Here is an 18,325-nt window from a genome sequence, read left to right on the forward strand (position 1 = left end):
ACCTTTTTTAAAATTTCCAGGGGTACTCTATAATGCTAATAACTCATGCTCTATTAACAAGTGGAGTTCTCCTTAAGCACTTCCTTCATGATTTGATCTCAGTTTAGCTTTCCCCTGTGCTAACTAAAGAGCCCCATTCTTTCAAGGCTGGGCCCCCTATTCTTTTGGACCTTTAAGTTACTTACTCTCTACTTTTTGTAACTCTATTTTGTCACAAGCAGTTCAGATGAACAAGGATTATTTTGTGTTTAGTTTTGAATTCTCATCAGATGATACTCAAATTTGGATAACCCTACTGATATTAAATTCAGATGGTTTCAGTAGAAAATAACATAAATCAGTTTCCAGATCCCCTGTTATACTTTGGTTGATCCCTTACATTTGCCTATATTGGGTCTCACTTGTCCCTTAACCAACCAATAGCAACTTCTCTTGAGAGCTTATTTCAGTTTATCCCCACTGAGCTGGCATTTCATAACCCTGGAAAGGCTGGCACCATTTGGGAGACTTTACTAATTATTCCCTTTCAGATTTTTCATAAAAACTACAATGTGTATAAAATTTTAATAAGTCAAAAAAAGCGTTTGATTTTCTATTTTTAAATAAGATCCTAGTCCATATTAAAAGAGCAAAATATTTTCCAATATCAATTTTCAAAATTCAAAAAATTATCTTAAAATGTGGTAAATTTAGAGAAGTCTCAGTAATTCCATCATAAATTATTACCTCTTATTTAAGTTGTGATGGCTTTCTGTCGACAAAGGAGGATTTGTAAGCATTTAATGAGTCTTCTTTTCATTATGCAAGACACCAGTAAGAACAGTATGGAAGTAAGACACAGTGACTCTATCATTGTTTTATCTAATTACTCTGAATGGAATGTTGGCACTGTTCAGAGATTTACTGGCCTATTTTATAAACAAAGGGAGCAAATATTTCAATCAGCTTCTTAGATTTTCCTTTTCCTCCTAAGCCCACTATTCATACACTGACCATCAAATGGTACTTCAAATTCCCTAAAGGGTTCTGTCCCTTGAAGCTCGGGCCTCGTTGAGTTTCAGGTAGACTCTTAACAAAGACCCAGAAATCTGATTGAAAGATACTTTTAGTATTAATTTTGAGTATCTCTCATGTGATCCTCCTATGTTGATTTCTTGCGTAGTTGGTGCCTGCTCTGGTTGGTTGATTTTCCAGTTCTTCTTAATTGCTTTTCTCTCTCCCAAAGATGATTTTTTTTTGTTCTATCCAACAAGAGATTCTTTGACTTTGCTGGTTACTCAGACAGTTTTGTTTTACTTCCACCAGCCCTTGGTCTGTTTGATCTTCAGAATACATTTATCCTGAATTTCCCATAAGGTATTTAAATGTTTTTAGGTTTCTCATGGAATATTTAACTTCGCAGTTTCCCTTTATTTTTTTTTTCAATTCTCTCATTTTGGCATAGTTTCATCTCCTAGAGTTTAATAGTTAGATGATAGATTTCTTCAATGTTTTTCTCTCCTTTCAGAAGTGTGTGTGTGTGTGTGTGTGTGTGTGTGTTTAATATCTTGACACATAGCTCCAGTATCAGTCTTTGGTCAAGTCCAAGGATTATCTCCAGACATTTCCTTTTCATTTGAATTCTAAATACCTATTGCAGAAGTGGTCATTTATCCTATCTAGAAATCTTATCAATTCCTATTTTTTCCCCATATGTGTAGTCAGACACTCCATATCTGGCCAATTCTCATCCCTTATTATTACTACTTGTCCTTTTTCTAGATTCTCTGTGTCCCTCCATATTTTAAGGTCATGTTCATTATTTTAGAGAGAAAGTCAAAGTGTATCCTAACAGCCATATTTTGATATTTAAGTGAGTATTACCCCACATAGGAATTACATCATATAGTGTTTCCTTTGTACTATAGTGTTTTTACTTTATTTCTATTTATACCTTCTTTCATATGCAAGACCTCTCTTGTGTAACCTTATTATAGATTCTGAAGGCTATAAGCATTATATTTTATTGGTTACCTTTCTTCCTCAATACCACTTCATTTTAAGAACAGCTATTTCAACCATTGTTTAACAGATATTGAATATAGTGCAGTGCTTCAAAACATTCCAATTATCTTTTGTCATTGTTTAGCAGTAAATGAATGTTCAGGATTTTTTATTCACGGTAGTGGCATAAGTGCTTCCTAAGATACAATCATTTCTCTAGCCCTTTCCTATACTATACCCAGTGTTATTTCTTACTGCTAAAAATGAGGGACTTGGAGTGAAGGGTGGGAAGGAGGGAAAGAAAGCAAAAAAATCTTTCTAGTTTCTCCTTTACAGAAAAGTAATGATTTTCTCCTAGAAGGAAATCAAAGGCTGCATGAAATGTCTGCACCTTTAAAAAATGTAAGCTGTCTTTTTTTTTAATGTCAGACACTTTTATCCTTGTAACTTAAAGGCAAAGAATGAATGAATGTAGAAAATGAAGGACACCTGACAGCATCAAAGGAGCAAAGTAAAGATGGAGAGTGTGTGTCTAGCTATGTCAGGCCAGGGTGGGCCTTTTTAGGCAGACCATTAAGGCAATCTGGCTGCCAGATGAAGTCTTTATAAAAGGCAGAAAAGATATATAAAGTCTTTTCTGATGTTTTAAAGGAAACTCTCCTTTATTCTTCCCCATCTCTATTTTCCCTCATCATCTTGTCCCCACCAATGCCATCCTACTTGCAAGGCAAACCATAACCATCTGTAGAAGTGTTTTATGTTTCAAAGCATTTGGATTTTGACTTGATCTCTATCTTGAGGGATACTAGAGCATTTTTCATTTCTGCTGGGAGAAAATGGTGAATTGCTAGGTAGAATGGGTAGAAGCCTCTAGGACATTTTGAGAAGCAGTGGTTAATCAGAGTGGAATTAATCAAGTCCTATTTACCTAATCAAGATAAGGATTATTTCTTGAATAGACTTAATTACATCTCATTGGCACCATTAGGACATCATCACAAATCCCCTCATTTTATAAAGAGAAAATTGAGCTTCAAGGATTCACAATTAGTCCAATGAAATTACAGGGCTGCAATCCATTTCTCGACACTCTTGCTTCTTATACCATCTAATCTCTCTCTTTAGTCTCTGAAGACCTGTGCTATCATCTATACTACTGCCTTCTGTTCCTTGGTATTTGACTCCATCCCTCTGCCTGGAAAAACTATTTGACCACCAGGGTTGGCATCAGCTGAATATGCCTCTAAGTATATTAAAGCCTATGGCTTTGGAAATAGCTGGGTTAGCACAGAAGAAAGGTCCTCCATTCAATGAGAGTATTTCTGGTGTGGTGAGAGAAGAAGAGCAACTTTTTTTTTGAGGGGGAGGGATATAAGTATAATGATCAAGTTCCCTGGGATAATAAAGGCCACCACAGAAGATGCATCATGCCCTTAACCTGCCCTTTCTGATTTTCATAGTTCTTCTAAATGTCTTCAACACTCCTGTCTTCTAGATCTCCTTGAATTTCTTAGCCCATTTCACACTTTTTCCATATTACGTTTGGTATGTAGGTAGTACCACATTAGTTTAGCTGGATACCCTAGGGAAGTATAGTGCAAAAGTGGACTAGCTTAAGTCGAGACCAAAGACCTCCTGGATTCAAGACCTAACTAACTAGCTTTGAGAAAATTATGAATGGGAAACCTGGCCTAGAAAGATTAGGTAAAATGAAGAGGTTAGATTTCAGAACTTTTAAAGTGCTTTTCAGTATTTACTTTCTCTAAGAACCAGGGGAAAAATGCAGCCTTTCTTTCCTTCTTTGCCTGGTCCCTACCGCACATCCCCCACTCTTCTTTCTCAATTGCTGTGATCTTTCCATTGCCTCAAAATGTCAGCAGTGCAGTTTTCAAAGTTTCAAGGACTCAGAAGAAGATGTGAGCTTTTGTATTCTTCCTATTCCTTTCCCTCTTGAGAGGAAATCTCTTCCTCTATAGTTATTGCACAGTAAGTTACTGAGTTACGAAATTTCCCTTTGACTCTTAGCATCCTTCTTTTCCTATCACACAGCTTCCCTTCAATATCCCCAAACCCACACCAAAGATACCTCACACCTGGAATTTTTTTTACATAGTTAGAGAAGGCATGCTCTTACTTTTGTATGTGTCTTTCTATGTAAATCATCCTAATACATAAAACTGATAGGCTCTTTAAAAGTTCGTTGTAGTTCCTTGCTGATGTCAAACATCATAGCTACATGGCCTTAAATGCCCTCCTTATACTGAACACTTGGTAGTGGAGTTCTTTGTCTCATTTAGTGATCCAGCTATTTATGAAGAAAGTCAGATGTGGAAAATCCATTGCCTCAGTAGGGCATCCTGTCAGGCTCATGTCTTTTCCTGGCAGACTCCTCAGGAACAGTTACCTTTAAGACTATCATAGGAGGCTCAATTGATTAGAGATCTAATATGACATCTTAGAAGATAGTTAAGAATGCTTGACATCTGCATGTTTTCTGGGACTCCAATGAGAGCCATTAATCTGTTCAGTCTCAGGGTCACTTCTTTGCATTGAGATCCCTGAGATTTTAGCTGCTTCTCATGGGCAGCTGCGAAAATTCACTCTATCCCCTGTTCTAGTCTCCCTCCAGCCTGTTTGTGGAGCAAAATATAGTCTCTTTATAAGTTATCAAGTTCTTGCTGGCCCTGACAGTTACACATAGAACTTTTTCATTCTAACTTACAGATTTATTACTGACCATTGCTGAGAGATAAGAAATAAGAAAAAGAAAAGGAGGTGAGTTCATCCTCTCAGTGTACATGTATTCATTGAGCTTTTACTGTATTCCAGGCATGGAGAATTCAAGAGTAAATGAGAAATGATGCCTTCTTCCAAGAAGCTCCCAGTCTAACAAACAAAACTCATATATACTCTACAGATACTACAATAGAAAGACAAATGCAGAATGAGGAAGACATAGTAGAACAGACAGTTCCTGTTATATTTAAAGTTAAAAACATTCACAAAATTGTACAAAGTCATTGCAGTTTTCATATCATGGCTACTGATTAATCATATGTTTCATTTATTAATTTAACAACTATTTCTGAGTATCTACTAAACATCAGCTTTATTCTAGGTCCTGGAGATGCAATAATGAAGAATACCAATCAATTTCTTAATTTATATTCTAGTGGAGGAAACTAATAATAAATAAGTAAATAAATAGTGTCAGGTCATAAGTGTTACGAAAAAAAGTAGATAAAAATCAATGTGTGGTCACTAAAGGCCTCTCTGAGGCCGTGATGTTACAGTTGAAGCCTGAATGAAGTAAGGTAGAGAGAGCTAGGTGATGGCCTAAGGGAAGAATTTTCCTGGTATAAGAAGAAACAATAGCAAAATTTCTGAGGTGAGAATGATGTTGACAATTTGAAGATCATGAAGAAACCCTGAGTAGATACAGCAGAGCCTCTTGATTCTCCATAACAGAAGTATTTACAGCACGGACATTGGCGAACACTACAAATGAGGGTTTCCTTGTTGTGGGTCACTGTTAGAAATATTCTGTCTGGGCACTGCCACAGATCCAGAGAAAAAGCCTACTTCTTGGACCTACAAAACCATCTTTGTTCCAGAGAAGGTCTCCAACAGAAATAAATAGTAACAGGGCTTCGGCCCTGTAACCACAGTGCCTGGACAATTCTAAAGCTGCTTGAGTCCAGAGTAGAAGGAAACAACAGAAAAAGTCTTCAGAGACATTTTGGTATAGGTTTTTAAAATGCCTATTCTAGTTTAGAAGGAGCCATGATTCCCCTCTACCTTTTTCTTTTTTTTTATCAGTGCAGAACTCCAGTTTGCCTTCTCTACTTTTTGTCCTATGAGGTTAAATCAGATACACCACACGTAAATACTAAATACAAGAGACACTGTTCCATACAAGAGAGGAGACACAAAGAAGCTGAACAGAGGATGAAGTAATTATTTCATAGTTTAAAAATACTAAGAAGGAATTGATGGTTTCTAGATGAGAGGAGGGTTGGGGGGATAGATGAAAAAGGGGAAGGGATTAAGATATCAATTTGTTATAAAACCAGTCACGGGATGTAAAGTACAGGATAGGGAATATAGTCAATAAAATAGTAATAACTACATATGCTGTTAGATGGGTACTAGACTTATTGTGGTGATCAATTTGTAAGTTATATAAATGTCTAATCACTATGTTGTATACCTGAAACTAACATAATATCGTAATTGAAACTTTTTTAGAATTAAAAATAAATAAAATACAAACACTAAGAGGAGTTCATCAATAGAATGTAAATGAATAGCAAGCAGTGTGAAATTCAAAAACCAGATACCAGGATGAGCCTCAGGTGCAGGAGAAGCAATACACACACACACACACACACACACACACACACACACAAAATTTATTGAGAAATCCCTACTTTATAAATCCTTATAAACCTGCTAGAAGATCATCCTGCCTCCACCCCAAATTTCCAGACTGTGCAGTTGTCACACAAGAGACTGAAACAATTATATGTGATACTTAATTAAACATCTGTACTTCCAGTGAGCGAAAGATTTACCTCTTTTTTCCTTCTTTTTATTAGAGGCAGCCCAGAGATAAAACCTTCCAGTTATGAGTAATTATACCCTGCTGAGAAAAGTAATGGAGTGCTACACTCAGAAGGACTTATCAAGCCCTGAAAATGTGGAGTCAACACTTAAGATCTTTTTTTTATTATTATTATTTTCCCCAACACTAACAGTTTCCCAGCTTGTTCCCAGAGGGAGATAAACAAAGAGTGTGTACCTGCATTTTAATGGGAATAAACGGGACTGGCTCATTCACTTTTTTACTACCCTAGCTTCATATTTCTAAACCAGAGGAATATGGGGAAAAGTGCACATGTCATCGACAGTGGTGAGTTACAAGGTCGGTAATATTTTGTTATTATGGATGGAGTTTGGGCATAAATGGAATCCTAACATTTTGTAAACAGAACTTAGCTTAGAATACTCTTTCAGATGGTGCTAGGAAATGGGGAAGCATCTTTAGATGCTTTCTGAGTCTCATGCTAAGTTATGCCCTCCTATCTTAGGCATCTTCAGTGTAGAAAAACAAAGAACCAAGGACTAGTGGCCTTCCTAGGGGCAGTGTTCATCCCAGCTTCAATATGGCGGCATGGCAACATTGTTTAAGGTTGGAACAGGGGTGGCTGAGTTTGTGAGGTAATCACAAATTTATTTTTCTAAGGTGGTTGGTTTCATCTGGGCTCAATGGATACTTAAAACATAGGTTCTCAAACTTTAGATTGCATAAGAATCAGCTATAGAAGTTGTTTAAAAATGCAAATTCCTAGCTAGGACTGTTTCAATGGGCTTGGTATGAGAATCGGGAATCTGAATTTTAATAAGCGAGTGCCCTAAAGATTTTGATAAGATGGCCCAAGGGACACACATGGAGAAACAATCTACAGACACGATTTAGAAAGCCTTATATTGAATGAAATAGTCATGTGAGTTCTTATGACTACACATTTTTCTTAGGATTCCTAAATGGGTCTGTAGTCTAAAGAATCTTAAGAACCTTGGGGAGACAAGATGATTTTGAACAGCTTGGGGATTCAAGTTTTGGATCCCAACCAGCCTCACTGAGTCCCAGTGTCGACCAGCAATTTGGCTTGAAAGACAGAACTCATTTCCTCTGTTAGTCTGGTTTCTTGGTTTAGGTAATCGGGTGTTTTGTGCTATCACATTGTCCCAACATTCCTGCATGATATTCCTGTAATTAGCCAATGACATTCCAGGGCTTTTAAGAGGCCTCTAAAACCCTGTTTTCTAAACTATAAAAGTTTGTAGAAAGAATGGTAAATGTTAAAAATGTACAAATAACATCTCCGTATTCTCTTCAACCACATCCTGATTATTTGGTTCAGGAATCACACTTTATTCCTGCATCACTTAGATATACATTATTAACTTGATGTGTGATATCCAGTAAGTTATTTAATATCCATAGGGCTTACCTTTTCATCTCTAAAACAGTCAAAAAATATCTGTCCAAATTTCTATGTTATTGTGAGAAAAAATGAGATAGTAGACATGAACTTGAAAAATTGTTTAAACTATTCTATTAAAACAGCATGCGCGTGGTTTCTATGGCTTGACGATTGTTAAATCTATCTGAACAGTTGATATTCTTCTAGATATTAATACAATAATTCAAAGCCAAACAAAGACTTTAACAGAAAATTTCTGATTTTTCCTCTCAGTGAGAGGTGGCTTGAGAACCATCTTTTACCGTGGTGGTGACATAGAAGTGAATTGGAAGAAAATGAAACAAGAGCAGGTATAGAGGAAATATCAGACATCAGTCTGAAACCCTAGTACTCCATCTACTTCTTTTTAACCACTTGCCTATCTGCCCAGCCATCTTCATCATCTTTTTATATTCCATTGCTCTCTAAATTTCTCCAACTTCTCCAATAAGTCTTTTCTTTCTTTTCCTTCTTTCTTCCTGAGTCTTTTTCTTTCCCAATTTCACTCTTTTTTTCCTTTACTTCTCAATATTTTGGGGGAATAGAATTAGAAAGAATGAGTTGGAGAACAAGAAGGCATATGAAAATATTATCAATAAGTGCCACTTGGCAAGAGAGAAAATTGGAGAGGAGAATTAAGTAGATGAGTCAGCAAATACAGGCAAATGGACAGAGTTTCTGTGCCACACCCCATCATTTCTGCTATAACCTCGGTAACAGTGGCTCATGAACAGGGAGCTGTCTAAGCCAGAGACTAAATGTCCAGTTTAATTTCTCTTGCCTGGTAAATATAATTGGATTACACCGGTACCAGAAGTGCTTCTACAACCATTTAATTAGATAACTTTTGTAGTGATATGCTAACCACTGCTCTGTGACAGAACAACGCCATGGTAGATGATTAGTTTCTTGCGCAATTAGTAACTAGGATAAGGATGATGTTAATATTCTTTATTTTTATAATGCTTTAGTGTTTCCAAAGTACTTTCACACACATGAACTCACTAAGTCCTCACTAAAACCCTGAACTATAGGCACTATTTCCACACTTTACAAATGAGAGTGCTGAGTTTGCAATCATTCGATTTGTTCAAGGTTGATAGGGAACTATAAGGCAGTCTTCTATCTCCCATAAAAGAAAGTGAATTGATTCCACATTGTCCCAATTTTCCCTCTGTTTTTCAGAAAACTGAAGGATTTGAACTCAAGACAGTCTCTTCCTCAAAGCATCCATCTATAGAGTTAGTTGTCACAGCAGAGATAACACACACTTAAGAGTCTTTAATTCCCGGTAGAGAAGCAATTCATTAAGGCATTTGTTTTTTTAAAAGATGGGTATCATCTGTCTTATAATGTGATGGTTTCTCAGATTTAAAGAAATGACTCTCATCTGAAAGACTAGATGAACCTTGTAAAAAGAGGTATATTTACAAAAGGAAAAAAGAAAAGGAAAGGCAAGGAGGAAAGAAGGAAAGAAAAGAAAAAAGAAAAGAATGCTATTGCAAGTCAAACACAGTGCTCCATAAAGGCTGATCCCGTTTTGCAACAATATACTTCATTTTGGGATCGAAACTTGCTCAAATTTATATGAAAAACAGACGCTAGGGAAGACTTGGTCACCAGAATGTAGAAAAATACACTGAACCTTCCCACTCTTTGACCCACACCATCCAACTAAGGTGAAATGAAGAATATAAAACCATGAAAGCAAAACATTAAGACCTTGGCTAAAACAACAAAATAATAACTGTACTACTCTTTAGGAATCGAATTAAATGCCACATTATCACCAGCTCCACAGTCTTCTCTTTGCTGACCCCTGTTCAGTCCTATATCCACTCTTTTAGAGTTGCACACTATTTCTTTTTATAGCTAAGTCATGCTGAGTTTCAGACAGAAAACTGAAAACCTTTTGCAGCTGCATTCAAGTTGCAAACAGAACTGACCATTCCTAAAGCTTACCGGTTAAAGCAAGCTCCCTCCCACAGAAAGGAAAGATGCCCACATAAAAAAAAAAAAAAAAAAAAAAAAAAAAAAAAAAAAAAAAAAATCCAACAAACAAAAACAAAAACATTACACTAGGAAGAAGTAGGGGAAGCGAGGGATATGGGGTGAGAAGTGATGACAGCCATTAGGAAATGGAAACAAGGTCTGCCTAAATCAGAATACATCAAGTTGAAGAAGGCCAAATGCACATGGCCACCACGTGAGACCCTAGAAAGAAATGCAGAGAACAATACCAGTAGTGGGGGACAGACATGCAGAGAAAAGTCTGTCTTTTTCAACTCTGTGGATCTTAAGTACCACATTCCCAAGAAACAAACTGCAGTGCTGATGTGGGGCATTCTTATATGACCCCTCCCACTTATCCTTCCACCTTGTCTTATGCTCAACTAAATCACTGTTAAGGTTCAAGTTTGGTACAATACAAAAAAAAAAAAAGGCTTATAAAGACTATCAGAGACAAAGTTCTTGGCATTAAATTATATCTGGGGGAATCATTAGAGTAAATAGGGAATATGCACCTCTCTGCCAGCCCTTGGCTCTATTACACTGTTAAATTAATTAAACAAGGAGGCCATTACACTGAGATGGCTCTAAAGCCATGGTGTTAGAGTTTGGTTTGGTGGCATCTAAGCCTGTAAATATCTCAAGGTTACAAAACCAAAACCTAATGACGACCTATCACAAATAGCCAACTACATTTTAAGCTATAGCTTATCAATTATATATCAATATAATTGATATATCAATATAATTGATATAGCTTATTAATTATATATCAGTAATTACCTCATACTGCTTCTGTCTTTATTTATAAAAGTTCTTCCCCAATTATGTTAGAAAACTTCTAAACACTCATGGTTTGCTGCTGCTCTATTCAAATTGATTTTTGCTCAAATAAATTCTTAAAATTTGAATATATCTCACTTTATGTTTTAACATCTCTAAGAGTCATCCTTTACCTTTTCCCTTCGGTTCTGAGTCACTATGGAGCTGACTGCTACAAGTCACTTTTCCCAGACTCCCCTGTCAACTGAGTTCATTCATTCAGTAAGAAGGACTGGCATAAAATTAGAGAATCGGAACTTGAGAGAAGCCAGGGCATTTCCCCGACTTTGTTTCTGACCCCGTCACCATCTTTAGCTATGGCTATATCTCCTCTGGAGATCGATCCCTTGGATCTGGTAACCCTAATCCCTCATGCTGTCTCTTTAGTTGATGCTCATCTCTGGGTTGCCTCAATGCTCTCTGATTGGCTTCTCACAATTCCATCACCGATATAACACATTTTTTTAAATTTAATTTCCTTTACTTAAATATTTAGAGTGATTTACATTTCTCTGGTTGTTCCTTCACTGATTCAAGCATCTTTTTTTTTTTTAGACTTTCTAGTATTGAAACCTATTTCAATATCTCTGATTAAATCATTTTGTCATGTTAGTGTGAATATAACATAAAAATAATTAAATTAAATAGCCAATATATACATTCTAACTATATATCTAAACAGTTCTGCTAAATTTTCTCCTAAATTGGCATGACAATGAATCAATATCAGACTGTAATCTACTATAATATCTATTGTCTAAAACTTGAACAAGGAAAAAAATAAATCACCAGAAAGAAAGTTGAAATGGTACACCATTAATGGTACTTTCTCAATTTTGGTAAAGATGAAAGCCCAAAAATAAATGAATGAATTTCTAAAAATTTGTTTTAGAAGAAAAGTCTTTTAAAAAAATATGAAGACAACTTTTCAAAGAAAGATTTTGCCATAAAGCTGTATTTCTCTAATTATTGTTCATAGATCAGTTGCATTAGAATCATTCCGGCTGCCTGCTAATGTCACATTTTTCCTGGTCCCTTCTTAAATCTACTGAACTAGAATCTTTGGTGGGATCCAGGGATCTATTCAAAACACACTTAGTGATTTTTATGTGCATTAAATTTTGAAAGCCAATGCCCTGAAAAGAAAATGAAATACTATTGGTAATTAGAAATGACTGATCTAGTAATTATTTGATAGTTGGAGCAAAGCCCACATTTCAGAAATGTAAAGGCTTTTTTTTTTTTTTCATAATAGACATAGCCATAATGGTCTGTTCCCTTCACCCCATCTTCTCTTCTCACGGACCTTCCCAGGGCTACTGGTGATCTTCAGCTGAATTATAATATTAACAGATCTTTAGCTAAGAGTCAAAGCATTTTGATATACTTTGACTAAGACAGCTAGTAAGTATTCAAGGGGACAAAGTTTGATCCATAGTTATGGTGGTGTTATGCTCCATATTATTATAGCAACTAGAATAATTTCTGGCTCTAGTTAAGTCTGTAAATACTTGATCATGATATTGTCTTATTCATCTCCTCATCCATAGAACCCAATAGTGTCCAACTAACTACCAATAAGTATTTGTTGACATGAATTGAATTGGCAATAATTACACTAAACCCGTTTATTTCATGCAAATTTATCAGTGGGCAGATGGAAACATTTGAGTTGCCTCTCAATTAGATCATAATTAGTAATACTAATGGTTTTATTTCTCCTAATATACTATCTAGGCTGTCATGTTCATTTTCAGGGATTTTTATTTCTGCTATTGTTACCAAGATAAAGTGTCATTTTTTTTTTTAATGAAAATTATATTGGGGCTGGGAAAAAAAATTAAAAATAGCAAGAATTTTTCCTTTTTAGAAATCTGCCTTATCATATGTAGTTAAAATACAAAGCCAGTGCCTGCTTTGGGTAAAGGGTATGGTGAAGTGTACTTTCTTTTATAGTCTGACTGCCATCTCCTTTTCTTCATTCCTCTTTTTCAGCATTTTTCTCCTTTGGATTGCCCCTCTCTCCAGGCACTCCATCATTCAAGATTTCACCTCCTTCTGGGCTCCCCATACCCTTCCTTTCTGGCCATATTCCTGCTAAAGCCCATTAACTCCAGAAAGCCTTCCACTGCCTGGATTTTTCACTGCTATCGTATCTCATTCTGTTATTCTCTTTACCTGGGGTCCATGCTGTCTGTACCTCCTAAAAGGTCCATGGAATTAAGGGAAGATTAGAGGCCATTCAAAATTTCTCCCTTCCAAATAACAATGCTTTTAAGCAGCAGTGTCTGCTAATAAGGTCCTCTGGCCAGCCCTCAAACAAAAAGTTAACTCCCCTCTGACACTCCCCTCCCCCCACACACACACCCACACACACTATCTGGGTTCCATTAACCACCTCTCAGTGTTACCCTTGTCTCTGCTTGACTTTTCCATCCTGAAAAGCCAGGATGGGTTTGGGAGAGGTGCAGGACTGCATGAATACAGACTCTAGACATGGAATTTATAACTTTGTTCCTGTCACCCCTTCTGAACATCTCACCTCCAATGTTCACATAGAGCTAGCTGCTTCAAGATGCAGACAACATCATTTTTTTTTAACTATAGTGCCAGGCAATCATGGTTTACAAACTAGTATGAAATATACAAACTCACTTTACTCAGCTAGGTCACATAAGTTAACAACTCTAGACTCAGCACATTCAGTTGAAGATTGCCTAAAGCACTGCACCAACTCTTCAAAGTCTTCCCTATTTCACTTCTGGGCAGGGCGGCAGATTTTGTAACTCAATCATTTGCATCGTTCTCTTTTCCTCTTGGTACAATTTTAATTCCTCTATTCCAATATTAAATTATTTCAGATTATTTTTAACAATGAGAACCTCTGGTTCTTTAGAAGAACACTGTGAAACTGAGAGTTAGAGGAACTTTTCATTCTACAGATGGGCATCTGGGTTGAGCACTAATACAAGACCCAGTTCTCTTCCCTGGTGGAAACTTCTCTAAATTTTATTCTCTATAGCATGGATCCATGGAGCCCTCTTTCCTGGTGGAAATTTCTATTAGAAAAATCAAAACTCAGTATAAAAATTAGTTTTGAGATACATGGCTACTATATAGCCAGCTTTATTATGTTAATTAATTTGCATTTATTTTATCCCCATTGACGTAAAAGTTTCCTTAAAGCTGGAACTGTGTCTTTGCAATTTTGTAGTTCCAGAACACATCACAGTTTTTAGTATAGAATAGAAATCTAATGCATGTCTACTAGAATAAATGAATGAAAAAAATGAGTGAATGAATAAATGAACAGAATGAAGAACAGTGAGATAGAGGATTATCGGAAAGATAGGTTGAAGGCAACTCTAAGTTTTAAGAAGGCTAACAGTGTGAAATTTTGTACAGCAATCAAATAGAGTGAGATCAGAAGAAAGACTTGACTAGCTTAGGCAAATAATATTTAATTGAAGGTCTGGGCTTTTTTAAAAATGTTTTTTCAGGGAGCAGAGACCAGAATTCAATTCTTTGATGAATATATGTAAGGAAGGAAAGGATTCCAAAAACCATTGACTATACTCAGAGAAATTTAGGCATTAGGAGAAAGTGAGAGTACAAATGTTGATATCAGGTGACAAGGACTAGCTTTTTGGAAGGAAGAATCTTGACAAAATGATAAAGATTTGCATGTGAGGGAAACTGAAAAGGTATGTATAAGGAACTAAGAGTGAGGGATATGGTAATAGAATAATCAAGAATGGGGAGAAAGATACTTTATATTTTTACTGTTGCTCAGTCTCTCTCTCTCTCTCTCTCTCTCTCTCATATATGTATATATATACCCACACAAACACACAGCTAAATGCATAACAGGTATTTTCTAAACACTTGTTGACTAATGAGAGGTTAAAGTTAATAAATGCCATGCAGGAGAAAGGGCTCTGTTTTCTACTGATACTGACATTTCAGGAAGCTTCCACCGCATAACTGGGAGAAAGGGAATATTCACAGTCATATATTGGCACTAGTAAAGAATATTTTAAAACTACTACTGGCAAGCTGTAAGAGGGAGCTTTTTGGTCACATGCTCAAGTTAAGGACAGCATCTTCTGGGTATTGTTCCCCGAAATTTAGAAAGGTGAAATATGTCATTCCCAATTAAGTTAGATGCATCATATCTGGTTTCCAGCAGATTTTTAAGAGAATGGTAATTGTGACATTTTCATCTACTGTGCATTTGGTTTATTGAAGACAAAGTCCAGCTTTCTGACTTTGTTTCTCTCAACATGCAAGACAACTAATGCATGACCCCAAACAGGAGACATAGCCCCAGGGACTTCAAATGTTATTTGTCATGAAATTACCCAGTCCTCTTTAAAGTCCTGCAGAAGATTTGATTGTGTGGTTTTCCACAGTGGTGAATTCAACAGGTTAAATCTACATCTTGTGAAAGTGTTCATTTCTTCTAAATTTACAGCACACTAATGCCATGGAATGACCCTTTGTTCTCCAGTGAAGCAACCGAAGAAAAGCAAGAAAATCAGCAGCGCAGCTCAGGTAAACCTGGTGCTGCAGTGTTTACCCTTTTCTTGTTCCCCTTCTATTTGTAGGTAAATAAGCACCCAAGCTCCAGCCTGTAAAATTCAGTCCAAGCTCCCACTACCTTGTCAAACTCTTCAAGGGAAACATTATTGCCTTAATTGCTTAAACCCAATTTGCATAATATGGAGTTCTGACAGCCACAAAAACAGGAATGCAAAAAGGAGATTAACAAGTGAGGTGCACGCTCAGCCAAGCCTGAGCGGTTTGGAAACGTGAGTAGAGAGAAATTCATTGGATGGGTGGGTTCTTGTTTCATCTGGTCTCTGTCCCTCCCACTTGCCCCTCGATCCCACCTTCAGGTTTGTTTGTTTTTCATTTGCATGCATTGGCTTCTAGCATGTGCCTAGACTGTTAATTGGCATTCCCAGAGGAGCCTCCTTCAGGCCCTGGTAAAGCTCAGGAGGCACCAGCCAGTACAGATTTAAAAACAGCCCTGAGTCTTTACACTAAGCTCATCCAAACATTTAAAATGTTAACACTTCTTGGGAAGGCAGGGACTATGTGTCTTCTTCATCTTTGTGCTTTAGAGGGTTTTTTTTTTCCCCTCATAAAACTAAATTGATTTCTTTTTGGAAAAGTCAGGGACAGTCAACTCCTCTCTGTGATTCCCATCAAGCCCCTCCTCTGCAAGACTTCCCAAGTGCCCCCAGCCTTAAGGCAGAAGTCTGACCGTGCCATTCGGTTATTGGAACATTTCAGTGGCTTCCTGTTGCCTACAGGTTAACGAACCCCTTAAAATGACTTCTAATCTAGATCCAGTCACCGTGCATTACTTCTATAAATGGAAAATGTTCCATTTACTAAGGCACTTGCCCAGGAGATATAGAAACTGAATGCTGCTTCACTGTACTTCATGTAACCAGCTGAAGCTGTTAAAGTACCATGGACTTTGAGGGACTCCTCTCTCCCAGTCCCCACACCTTTACAGAACCAAACTTGAAAACTCTTTATGACCAATGAAAAGTGAGAATTACTTTAACCAATTGTGTAGAGACCAATGGATTCATTCTATCCTATCCAAGGCACTAACTTGACATCCTTAATTAGCATAAATACCATGGAGTCCCACCTTCCCTTACTTAAAAACCTTGCCCCTTCAGTGAATTACTCAGTGAATGTCTTCATTGGTGTTGCCCAGCAAGTTAATAAACCCACCTCTTCCCCTGAGGTCTCTGATTTATTCTCTGACACTTGCAATTCTGTTTTTCCTCAGCCTGTATCTCTTTATTACATATCACATCAGTCAAGACCACCCTGGTCCCACCCATCCGCATCCTTTCTTTGGCTCACTCCTACCCATACCTCCTACTCTAGAAAAACTTTCCTACTCCCATATAAATTCCCCTAGGATGCTGTTACTTTTGCCTTCTGCCCTGGAAGTCCTCATCTCTTTGCAAGTTAAGCATCAAGCCCCAAACAACATGCATAGGCATCACTAAAGTGATCCGAGGGAGAGAGATATAGAAATTTGTTCTTCATGGTTGTGCAAGTATACAAACACAATTGATTTTTGTATATTGATTTTATATCCAACCACTTTCTTAAACTATTTTATAGTCCTAATAGTATATAAACCTGCTTGTTTTACATAGGCAACATATTTTCTACATATTTTCTACAAATAATAACCGCTTTATTTCTCATTTTCCAATCTTTATGCCTTTTATTCTATTTCTGGTCTTGTATCGGCTATGAATCTGTCCATGTGATATTGTGATATAGAGTATTTTTGCTCATTACTGATTTTGAAAGCAATACTTAATGTCATCATTAGGTATTTTGTTTTTGTATAGTAGTTTCCTTTATAAGGTATACAGATTCCTTTTAATCCTAATTTGCAAAATGTCCTTTATCATAAACGTATATAAGATTTTATAAAATGCTTTTTCTCAATTATTTCATATAAATATCCTCACCAAATTCTACTCTATTTTTAGAAATATGTGTATTAATATTTTTTTCCTATGCGTATAGTTTTCCAAATTTTTTCATATATGTGCTTATTTAATTTAAGCCAGTTAGGTTCAAACTGAAATGTCTTTTGCATACACCATTACTTCAGTATGTACATATGTTCATATGTGCTTAGGGGACAAGGGGCTTTAATTTGGGGGAACTAAAAACAATTAACATGAAGCCCCCCCAAAAGCAAACAGTAATCAATGAGCTCATATTTAGAACATAGTCTAGAATCTCAAATTTAACAAATAGATTTTGGAATTTTAATTTTTTGACTCTTCACTTAATAAGAAACTGTTTAGAAATAATAATATGTATCTGGCTTTAGTGTCCCATGTTTTCTTTGTGAAAACATAAATACATAGTATAGACTATATACTATGTGGTAGAGGAAACTTCTAATAGTAAATGATTCAATGAAAAGTTAGAGACAGATGATCAAAAAGCAATAACCAAGACTGTATTAAGCTAGATTGACTTTATACTCTGCTAGCTCAGAAATACAGGAAAGCCAAGGGCTGTTGGACTATTTGAAATAAATACTGAGGTTCTAAAAGAGGATAAGGTGGGCTGATCCATTATTCACAGCTTAAATATGGGAGTGGGCAATAATGTACCAATTTTATGTGTGTATGACTGAGTTCTTATTAGATGCTTCAGACGTGGGCCTTGGATATAAAATAACTGATCGACCTGAAAAAAACAATGAGAACTAATTTGAGGTCAGAATTTATCTTGAAGGAAGAAGTCCATGTCATTTATTATATAATGAGGACTCTGCCATCTACCAGTTCTTATTTTCAGATATAAACAAAATGTGAGAAATGAGCAGGAGAAAGATCATAGCAGGAGACCTTGGTTTTATGGGTTAAAGCTTGTGTCAGTATTCTGATTGTGCTTCCTCACATGTAATAGAAGGGAGA

At 36.5% G+C, this 18,325-nt stretch overlaps 1 protein-coding gene and 1 long non-coding RNA gene across 9 annotated transcripts in view; one reads left to right on the forward strand and one right to left on the reverse strand.

The window, feature by feature from the left end:
- Positions 1-8,070, forward strand: part of LOC120586648 (uncharacterized) — a 79,610-nt gene extending 71,540 nt beyond the window's left edge. For all 3 annotated transcript variants that reach the window (XR_005648767.1, XR_005648766.1, XR_005648768.1), the window contains 2 exons: positions 4,708-4,758; positions 6,582-8,070. This is a non-coding gene — a long non-coding RNA (uncharacterized LOC120586648). The remainder of the gene's footprint in view (positions 1-4,707; positions 4,759-6,581) is intronic.
- LSAMP (limbic system associated membrane protein) overlaps positions 1-18,325 on the reverse strand; it is a 570,870-nt gene that overhangs the window by 349,176 nt on the left and 203,369 nt on the right. The gene's annotated exons all lie outside the window — the stretch shown is intronic.

Source organism: Pteropus medius, unplaced genomic scaffold (assembly GCF_902729225.1).
Source record: "Pteropus medius unplaced genomic scaffold, Ma_sr-lr_union100, whole genome shotgun sequence".
NCBI classification, from domain to species: domain Eukaryota; kingdom Metazoa; phylum Chordata; class Mammalia; order Chiroptera; family Pteropodidae; genus Pteropus; species Pteropus medius.